Source organism: Rhinatrema bivittatum, chromosome 5 (genome assembly GCF_901001135.1).
Source record: "Rhinatrema bivittatum chromosome 5, aRhiBiv1.1, whole genome shotgun sequence".
Taxonomy (NCBI): domain Eukaryota; kingdom Metazoa; phylum Chordata; class Amphibia; order Gymnophiona; family Rhinatrematidae; genus Rhinatrema; species Rhinatrema bivittatum.
The window spans coordinates 130,779,612-130,791,065 of NC_042619.1; positions in this window are offsets into that span (position 1 = coordinate 130,779,612).

Below are 11,454 nucleotides of genomic sequence, written 5' to 3' on the forward strand. Positions count from 1 at the left end.
GGGAGTGGACAGTGGAGTGCCTCGGGGATCTGTATTGGGACCCTTACTTTTCAATATATTTATAAATGATCTGGAAAGAAATACAACGAGTGAGATAATCAAATTTGCAGATGACACAAAATTGTTCAGAGTAGTTAAATCACAAGCAGATTGTGATAAATTGCAGGAAGACCTTGTGAGACTGGAAAATTGGGCATCCAAATGGCAGATGAAATTTAATGTGGATAAGTGCAAGGTGATGCATATAGGGAAAAATAACCCATGCTATAATTACATAATGTTGGGTTCCATATTAGGTGCTACAACCCAAGAAAGAGATCTAGGTGTCATAGTGGATAACACATTGAAATCGTCAGTACAGTGTGCTGCGGCAGTCAAAAAAGCAAACAGAATGTTGGGAATTATTAGAAAGGGAATGGTGAATAAAACGGAAAATGTCATAATGCCTCTGTATCGCTCCATGGTGAGACCGCACCATTCTGGTCGCCGCATCTCAAAAAAGATATAATTGCGATGGAGAAGGTACAGAGAAGGGCTACCAAAATGATAAGGGGAATGGAACAACTCCCCTATGAGGAAAGACTAAAGAGGTTAGGACTTTTCAGCTTGGAGAAGAGATGACTGAGGGGGGGATATGATAGAGGTGTTTAAAATCATGAGAGGTCTAGAACGGGTAGATGTGAATCGGTTATTTACTCTTTCGGATAGTAGAAAGACTAGGGGGCACTCCATGAAGTTAGCATGGGGCACATTTAAAACTAATCAGAGAAAGTTCTTTTTTACTCAACGCACAATTAAACTCTGGAATTTGTTGCCAGAGGATGTGGTTAGTGCAGTTAGTATAGCTGTGTTTAAAAAAGGATTGGATAAGTTCTTGGAGGAGAAGTCCATTACCTGCTATTAAGTTCACTTAGGGGTAGATTTTAAAAGAAGCGCGATCAGCCTACTTTTGCTTGCGCATCAGACTCAAGCAAAAGTACGCTGGATTTTAGTAGATACGCGCGGAGCCGCGCGTATCCACTAAAATCCTGGATCGGCGCGCGCAAGGCTATCGATTTTGTATAGCCTGCGCGCGCCGAGCCGCGCTGCCTCCCCCCGTTCCCTCCAAGGCCGCTCCGAAATCGGAGCGGCCTCGGAGGGAACTTTCCTTTGCCCTCCCCTCACCTTACCCTCCCTTCCCCTACCTAACCCACCCACCCGGCCCTGTCTACACCCCCCCCTTACCTTTGTCGGGGGATTTACGCCTCCCGGAGGGAGACGTAAATCCCCGCGCACCAGCGGGCCTGCTGCACGCTGGGCCGCGACCTGGGGGCGGGTACGGAGGGCGCGGCCACGCCCCCGGGCCGTAGCCACGCCCCCGTACCCGCCCCCAAAACGCTGCCGACACGCCCCCGGAACGCCGCGACGACCGGGCCCGCCCCCGACACGCCCCGACACGCCCCCCTCCGAGAACCCCGGGACTTACGCGAGTCCCGGGGCTCTGCGCGCGCCGGGAGGCCTATGTAAAATAGGCTTCCCGGCGCGCAGGGCCCTGCTCGCGTAAATCCGCCCGGTTTTGGGCGGATTTACGCGAGCAGGGCTCTGAAAATCCGCCCCTTAGAGAATAGCCACTGCCATTAGCAATGGTTACATGGAATGGACTTAGTTTTTGGGTACTTGCCAGGTTCTTATGGCCTGGATTGGCCACTGTTGGAAACCGGATGCTGGGCTTGATGGACCCTTGGTCTGACCCAGTATGGCATTTTCTTATGTTCTTATGTTCAATTGGAATGAGGCAGGCCATTCTAGCATGCAAGGTCATGTGGAGAGCAAACCTTTAACCTTTGGTACCGTAAACATTAGGGATGTGCAGAGCAAAAGTTTATGTCCATATGTCCATATGTCCAAAGGGGGTCCCATTTGCGGTCAATATGGACATAAAAAAAATTAAATGAGTTGGGTATATGTCCATATGTGCAAAAAAAAAAATTTAAACCCCCTCACCCTCCTTAATCCCCCCCCCAGACTTACCACAACTCCCTGGTGATCGAGCGAGGAGTGAGGACGTCATTTCTGCAATCCTTGGCGAGAAGCATGTGACGTCGGCGTCACGTCGAGTGACGTCTGCGTCACGTGATTCCCGGCGAGTTCGCGCCGGAAGGCTCGTTCGGCCCAAAAAGAACTTTTGGCCAGCTTGGGGGGGGGGTCAGGAGGCCCCCCAAGCTGGCCAAAAGTTCTTTTGGGCCGAACGAGCCTTCCGGCGTGAACTCGCCGGGAATCACGTGGCGCCGACGTCACGTGATTCCCGGCGAGTTCGCGCCGGAAGGCTCGTTCGGCCCAAAAGGAACTTTTGGCCAGCTTGGGGGGGTCAGGAGGTCCCCCCAAGCTGGCCAAAAGTTCTTTTTGGGCCGAACGATTCCTGGACAGCATGGATACCAACTCTAACATGTGGACTAATTCTATTCTTAACTATCTCTAGTCCGGAATTTGTTATTTCTCTTTTCTTTAACTTAACTTTATCTCTTTTCTTCCAGCTACCTAAGCTTCCAAGTTCACAGTCCTCGTTTAATGTAACTTTGTCTCTTCCTTTACCTAATTATTTTTATCCCTGTTCGATGTAAACCGTCCTGATATGGTATTTAACCATGAAGGTCGGTATAGAAAAATGTTAAATAAATAAATAAATAAATGCTTCTCGCCAAGGATTGCAGAAATGGCGTCCTCACTCCTTGCTCGATCACCAACATATCCAACATAGCTATGTTGGATATGTGGGAAATCCGATCGTATATGTCGAATCCTTTTTTTAAGTTAAAAAAAAATATGAGTAGCGTTTTACATATGCGGTCAATACGAATGCACATCCCTAGTAAACATTAAAAGCACACAATGAAAGGACACAACCAGTTGCTTATTCAAAACAGTGAGCACTTTATTAGCAAACGCATGTAGTTTAGTGTTTGAAATAAAGTCAGGGTCTTAGGTAATCACATTCTGCAAGGACAAGATAGCAAATAGCAAAAAAAAATTGTACATTTCATGAACAGCACATTCAGTGTACCCCTGTACATTAATTGATTGAAATGCTACAATTACATAAACAGCCATTTCATCTTATCCTTTAGGCATAATCATGATTGCAACAAAGAACATAGAAAGAGGAAGTGGCACCCCAAAACTATAGTAAAGCTGTAAAGTTACAGCTACATGCAGCACTATTATGTGTGGTCAGCCCAAAGGCCCCAGACAGTCTATGTTGACAGAGTGCACTCAAAGGGGACAGCCTATGGGCCACGGCAGTAAAGTTCAAGTAAAAGCAGCAGGACCAGGACTGGAGAGCACAGCATGGAGACAAGAGCCCCAGATGAAGACGCAGCACCATGGAGGAAGCAGCATCAGTAGGCGTGGAGATGAGAGGAGATATCAGCATCTAGAGCAGGAAAGGAGACATGATGAGAAGAGGCAGCAGCTGCACCGTCACTGGATAATGCTTTAAGGAAGATGGAATACAGGCAAAGCATGGAGGAGGGCTGTACAGTTAGTCTGCAGGACCCAAGAAAAGCACAGTTGAAACTCCCTTCTGCATACCTGCACAGGAACTCTGTAGTGAGAATGGGACCAGCAGGCTTCTTCCATCTAGCTGGGCCAGGAACTCTGGGCAGGGTCCAGGCCCAGCTTGTCCTATAAGTGTGGTAGTTTGACCTTAGAGGCCAGCTGGTTATGTTTTTCATGGTCCCTTGCCACATTGTGTCCTGCCAGTTGGGGGTGGGGGGCATGGTTTTGGGGGGGCCTACCCCTTGGCCATCTACTGTCACAGGGATTGCTGTGCAGTGTCAAGTCCAGTGATACTGGTGAGGATTCAGATGCTGGCTCGGGCATCCTTTGTAGGATCTGCAAGAGATTATTGGTAAGGGTGTTACTTACTTCCTTCAGCATTGTGACAGTGCGGGTTTGGATTGCCATTTGCTGTTTTGTCTGCTTACAGCCCTCCTTAGCACCACTAGCTCTGCCCATATGTGTCTTTGGTGCTCAACATGGCTCCTTTCCAACTGGTACAGCTGCTCCTGCATGGAGTCTTCAGGTGGGGGTGATGCTAATGGTGCTGGTGCTGCTGGTGCCAATGGGCTTTGTGGACGCAAAATTGGCATTACCAGGCTTGAGGCCTCCTCCTGGCGGACTCCTCCTGGTTACGGATGGCGCTGGGGTGTGCTGGCTCGACCTTCAGCTGATCCTGGAGGCACCCACTCCAGGCTATGCTCCTCTATTAACTGTGAGAGGTTGAGGGAGACATTTAGTTGGTTGGGGGTACCCAGGGGTTCCAGTATCACAAATGGGTCTGCAGGCTGTGGTTGCTGTTGCTGCTGCTGCTCCTTCTCCTCCTCCTCAGCACTAACCTGCATCTGGGCATTCATGAGGAAAGGTTTTTCGAACCTGGTGGTGGTGACTGGTCCATGGGTCATCTTGGCTGGTCCCTGGGTCATTGTGGCTGGTCCCTGGGGCATCCTGGCTGGGATCGGTAGTTTGATCGGCGAGAGCTGTAGAAACAAAACATAAGACATAAGAATCAATAGGATTAAGTACCTTTTTTTCTTTTTGCATCAGAGGTGCACTTTGCTTCTTTGCATTGTGAGCATCTTATGCCAAATGATGTGCACACCCGTTGCTGTGTGCCCTTTTAGAGATGAGGTGATCTGGGCCTTTGCTGCCTTTGATGTTTTTGCTGCCCGGTTACCAAACAGCATGGCATAGTTTTGCAGGACCCCTGTAATTACCATTTCGTTCTCCATGACGCTGAACTATATGGCACGGAGACAAATGCGTCCTGCTGGCTGGCTGCCAGATGGAGGTGCCACTTCCTCTTCCGGAGAGATAACCTCCCTGCCCTTACTTTCGGTCCCACTCAACTCTCCCCTCCTTTCCTCTCCCCGGCCCTGCCCTGCAAACTCCTTTTCCCTCTGCCCTCTCTGACTATTTGTAGCCTGGCTTACTCCTCCCTCCATGCTTGCCTGCCTATTCCCTTCCCCCACTCGCCTCCTCCTAACCCTTCCAGGCTGCCGTTCTCTGCTCCTGTCCCTACTCTGACTCCTCCTCCTCCCCCTACCACTCTTGCCCTCATCCTCCCGCCTCCTCTCCTCGCTCCTCCCACTCCTCTCCTCATGCCTCTCCTCTCCTCTCTCCCTATTCTTCTCACACTCCATTCTCCCCACCTCCTCCACTCCTCCACACACCACCTCCTCACTCAACTACAGACAAAGTCAAACGGACAAACTTCACAAACCAGCACAAACTTTCACACACAGAGAGAGGCTACAGACAAAGGTAAAGGTTAACAAAAGGAAGAATAGTAAATCCAACACAACGCACACTCAGAACTCGCAATATTAACTATCTCCAAATACCACAACAACTACCCTCCTCTCCTCTAAAGCACACCTCAACACACCCTCAAAGAGGCAGCTGTATATATAACTTGGAAAAATAACACTCCGTGCGATGATGCAACGCATGACTTGGTGACATAGCGCTGTGTGCATTGCTGTAGTGCTGTGTGTGTTGCCGTAGCATCAGGTGCAATGACGCGAAGCCGTGCACGATAAATTAAACACCGTGCACGATATTTAGCAATTCGCTGCCTCTGCCAGCACATTATCCTAAACATGCCCCTTTTTTTTTTAATGCGAGTGCTATTTTTGCTATATTTATAGCAAAATGATGAATTTAGATCTAAGTTGGCAAATGTATGCACATGTCTTTTAAAATAGCAACTTACGCTCATAAGTGTTGGCTCTGCTGCGGATTGTCCCTAGACCTCCTCATTTTTATACGTGTATATATGCGCACATGAAAGTGAAAATATGTGCGTAAAATCTAGGGGTTAGACTTTTATCTCAATCAGAACCAACTCTTACAGGGGCTAAGGCACCATGAGCCTTCATTTGCAAATTAAAGCATTTTACCACGTGTAATGTTTTGAAAATTCACCCCATTATTTTCACAGGGAAAAGACAGCCTGGGTCTGCTACTGGTTCTAGGTGGGTTCTGGGAGCCACTTTCCCCTTTCTCCATACAATTCATTACCATGCAGCACGATATCTGCAGTAGGTTACATTTTGTGAAGCAGAACAAAATTAGGATTTCAGAAATGGTAAAAACATCTTATACATTATCCTTCTTCAGCAGGGGCAAATATCTGGAACTGTGCCATTTTCAATAGTAATGCTCCTGTTCACAGGGTTACGGGTAAACTTTAACAAAACCTTGTAGGGAAAATAACTGTCTCTGTTCCTTGAAATATTAAATTAGTCTGATTTCAGAATACTTCATGGATATATGTATGTGTTTGTGGCCCAGAAGTGTTGTCCTTCTCTCTTACAGGGTCACTCTTTATTCTGCAATGTGCCGGTATCGCGGCGGTATTTTTCTAATTAGGGGAAAGGGGAGGAGTTGGGGGCGGAGTTTGGGCGGAATTATCTCCCATCAGCGCTGCGGGCGAGCACCACAGGAAAGAACTACACCTTTTCCTGTGGCGCTATGGGGGCGATAGTGTGGAGCATGGCTGCACCATGATGCGGCCGGCTTTCCACTATCGCCACCCCTGCCCCCTTTTTTTTATGCCTCATCATTCTGCTATAAATAGAAAATCTAGGGGCTATATTTTATTTTATTTTATTTATTTATTTGTTTAATGAGTATACAAATACCGTCATTCGGAAACGTCAAAATAACGCCATCATAACGGTTTACAAATAGGTTATATGGAAATGGGGAGTTAACACGTGTTGTAAAGTACAAATCAGAACCACCTCTTACAGGGGCTATGGCACCATGAGCCTTCATTTGCATTTGCACGTTTTCCCTCCCATTGCTAACTCACTCTCGTCTAACCCAGCAATCACAGTGATAGTCCTTAAACAAAAAAACATAGACCAGAACCCAGTTTGCTTGCATCCCATATCTGGCCAGAGTAAGTCATTATTGAATAGCGGCTAGGACTCTTCCTCTCTCTCCCTCCCCAGGGCTGTGAACATTGAATCCACAGGGGGAATTGCTTTAATTTGCAAATGCTGTTGACACTGGAGGAATAGGCAGTGGGTCCTGGATGCTCATAACTCAGCCTGTAAACCTCCACTTTTTCTTCTTGTGTTTACAGTCTCTGAATAATAAAAAGTATCTCAACTCCACCTGTATTTTCTGAAACCAAACAAAATGATTGCACAGGTAATAAAGAAACATCTTTGCTTGTGCAGTTCTGACTCATAAGCCATCTTGGACTGAAGCAAAGCTATGGAAAGATAACAATTTTCAGCAATAATATTCCAGTTCAAGGAAGCTACGAGCGAACCTTTGCAGGGGAGGAACACCCACCTCTTTCTGCTCTTAAAGATGCTCTGCATCTATTATTAATGCCTTACTTCTTTCTCCCTCTGTCCTTCCATAAGCATTATACATTTTAAACCTTAACTAGCATATCTTTAAATACATACTAAGGGTGCTTGTGAGTCAAGCCATCCATTAATAGAAAATATTGATGTAGACATATTGCAGCAGGATCAAATATACTATGGTAAATGCTAATTAAAATAATGCATATAGATTTTTATGTCAGGAGTCTCTAGAGTGGCAATGGATCACCAGGATGATGTTCCTGATGGGACCAGTTCTAATGTCGCATTGACTTTCTACTCTCTCCCTCGCCCAAGCGTGAGCAGCCAATTTTTCCTAGCATTCAGGAGAGTGTAGCAAGGGGCGAGCAGACAAAGCTCCCTGATGAGGAAGCGCCGTTTCTTAGCAGGCAGTTCATCAGACCTGCACCTATCACAGCTGAAAACATTTTTCAGGTACAGCAGCAAGAAGCTGAAAAACCACAGAGGAAGGATTTTCAAATGTCAATACCACTGTGAATCAGAGGAGAAAATTCTTCTGAGAAGCCATGAGATACAGTGAGCTAGTTGTCTGGGGTAACTCGCGTATGCCTAAGATGATTTTGCATTAAAGCAGCAGTACTAGCCAGAGTCTTCAAAATATACAAACTGTATGTCTGTTTCCTGTTTTGTTTGTTTGTTTGTTTTTTGCTTTATCTTGGGCCTTACTCCAAGTGCTGTTTCTTTTCTTTTAATTAATATAGTTTACATATTTTCTGAATAAAAGATGTAAGCCTTTCATTATGGTCATAGGTTCCACTTTCAAAAACACCTTTCCCTGAATCCATTCTTGGGTTCTTACAGGGATCGGCACAGTCATGCCCTGGTTGACTCACTTTCATAATAGTCACTGTGGCTAAGCTGGAGAAGCTTTTAAAAACATTAAGCACTATTATTATCTATAGTCTAGGAAGCAAAATAAGAATAAGCAAGGGAGGATGTGAAAGCCATACTTGTGCCTGTGCTTTCTAGCACTTTTCACATTTAACCCAATTGAAAATGACCTTCTCCTTATCAGACCAAGCACATTTTCAATAGGGTAGGTATCCTGTCTCCACTTTCCCACCAAGTATGGCCCTGATTGATGAATTATTGTGAAAGGTGTTATGCCTCCAGAAAGATGGAAAGATGGATGGATGGAAACACTACTATACTACTTTCAGCTGTGTTTGAAAAGCACCAAAATGGGGGATCTTAACTGCAAGAAACCTTGTTAAAAATGGTGCTTTATATTCTGATGAGGTCACCCTAATATACCAATGGAGCAGGGTTTTAGAGCATATCTGAATAGTAAGAGAGAGGGAGGCCTGTAATCCAAGTTAGTGCAAATCTCATTCCACTGGAGCTCATTATCCCGTTTCGACCACATTTACCCTCCAGACCAGTGAGATCCGCTTACAGAAATACTCTCATTGCTCCACCCATTAAAACTTCAAGAAAACGAGCCCTGTCCACTGCGGGCCCTGCGCAATGGAACTCTCTACCACCAGAGCTCCGGCTAGAACAATGCCCAATTACCTTCAAAAAGAGACTCAAAACTTGGCTGTTCGAACAAGCTTTTCATTTAAGCTGATGATCCTTCTAGTACATGACCCTACATACTAACAGACTAGCTCTTAGATTAGCACTCCAACTCCGCAGATGATCAAGCTAATTATGCTCCTTTTACCCTTACCCTACGTTAATTCATTACGCTCTTAGAACCTTAGTCAGTTATTCTCTGGCCCCTCAATAGAGCCTATTATTTATTATTGTTTTGTCCCTGTTTCATTGCTCCAAGTTATTTTATCCCTGTTAAATGTAAAGCATTCTTACATGCCAGTTATTGTTATACTGTAAACCGAAGTGATATGTAATCTTCTACATGAATATCGGTATATAAAAGTATTAAATAAATAAATAAACAAATAAATAAATAAATAAATGTTTTTCAAATGTGGCCATTACCACAGGCAGACAGAGGAGAAAGGTTCAAGTTCCCATACGGGTTAGTACGAGGATCAGATGCTGCAAGATTTGGCTCATACAGGCTGGCAGGAGGAAGAGGAGCTAGGATCAAAGAGCAGTTCATGTTGGTCAACAAAAAGAGGAAGAGGACCTAGCTTGTGCCAGCCAGCAAGCGAAGGAGAAGCCAAAATGGAAAGTCAGTTTCTGGATAGTGCTGGCTGGAACAGAAGAGAGATTTAGAAGAAGAGACCCCTAGGCCTCCATGATCCAGTTGGTCCCCTAGTTAAATCATTAGGTTAGGATTTTGTAGTTTGCAGACCATTCCTGCAGGCACCTCCATAAAGATTTATTTGGATTAGTCAGCAGTGCATTATAAAAGCAAGATGTACACGAACAGCAATGTGGCATTCTGAGCTGGCTTTTGGTATTTTCAGCTGCAGTTCTGGAGTTCTCATCATCTTTAGGCCTGAAACAGGGTAAGTGGCTTTTGTTTTTGGAGCGTTGAGTTGGAAGAGTAGTGTGGTGGCTTATCTCTATTTTGGGCTTCACAAACTGATCCAAGGGAAGAGATTGTGCCCTATGCCCCATGCCTTTGGGATCCTATGCCTGCCTAAGGAGAATATTCTCCCCTTCCTTGGGAGGTCAGAAAGGTGCTGTGACTCCTTCCACCCAGCTAAGAAAGGACAGCAATGACATGGAAGAGTACTGACGAAGAAGAAGAGAGAAGTATATTTCTGGAGAAGTTTATTACAATCATTTTGGGAGGAATTCTTTCGGCCACTAGTTCCTGTTCACTGAGAAGGAGGGAGACGGAGTTTTGGATTTTTAACCTTTTTGGGACTTTCTCCACCAGAAGTCCAACTTTTACCATCAGAGGAAGAGATAGGAGATCCCAGCCCTACTAGGAGCCTACTCTCTATCATCTAAGAGGGCTTGGTCTTTCCTAGTGTTTTCCAACCTTCAGGACATTGACTCAGGTAACAGAACTAAGAAAGAGGCACTTTTGGAAAGTTTATTTTTGTGCAAAGATAAATTGGAGAATTTTTGTTGGGAACTGGACTTTCAATATTTTTAGTTACAGTACGTTTTTGTTTTACAACCAACCAGAGTGTCCAGTGTTTTCATTCAAGTTCAGAGATACCCTAAAACAAGGACATGCCAAGTGTGAGAACTGTAGATCAAGAGATTTTAAAAGAAGTGAGAGACTGTGTGTGGGTCCCCACTCCTGAGATCCTAGGGAATGGATGGCTAAGCTTTCTCAAACCATGAATGCACAGTATCAAAGAGCCTCATCTTTTCAAAAGATGAGGAGTGTGGGGGAGGGGGCATTACCCCCCTTTCAACATAAGAACATAAGAATTGCCATACTGGGTCAGCAAGGGTCCATCACGACCAGTATCCTGTTTCCAACAGTGGCCTATCCAAGTCATAAGAACCTGGCAAGTACCCAAACATTAAATAAATCTCAAGCAATACCAGTATCCTGTTTCCAACAGTGGCCTACCCAAGTCATAAGAACCTGGCAAGTACCCAAACATTAAATAAATCTCAAGCTACTATTGCTTATTAATTAATAGCAGTTTATGGATTTTTCATCTAGGAAATGATCCCCTTTTTAAACCCTGTTACATTAACTGCTGTAACCAAATCCTCTGGCAATGAATTCCAGAGCTTAACTATGCACTGAGTGAAAAAGAATTTTCTTCGATTTGATTTAAATGAGCTTCTTGCTTACTTCATGGGGTGCCCCCTAGTGTTTCTATTACCTGAGAGGGTAAATAACCAATTTACATTAATTTTTTCAAGTCCTTTCATGATTTTGTAGACTTCTATCATATCTCCCATCAGTCGTCTCGTCTCCAAACTGAACAGCCCTAACTTCTTTAGCCTTACCTCATAGGGCAACTGATCCATGACGCACTAAGCCGACGATTTCAATGTATTATCCACTATGTCGCCAAGATCTCTTTCCTGGGTGGTAACTTATAAGATAGAACCTAACATTGTGCAACTACAGCAAGGGTTATTTTTCCCTATATGCATCACTTTGCACTTGTCCACGTTAAATTTCATCTGTCATTTGGAAGCCCAATCTTCCAGTCTCACA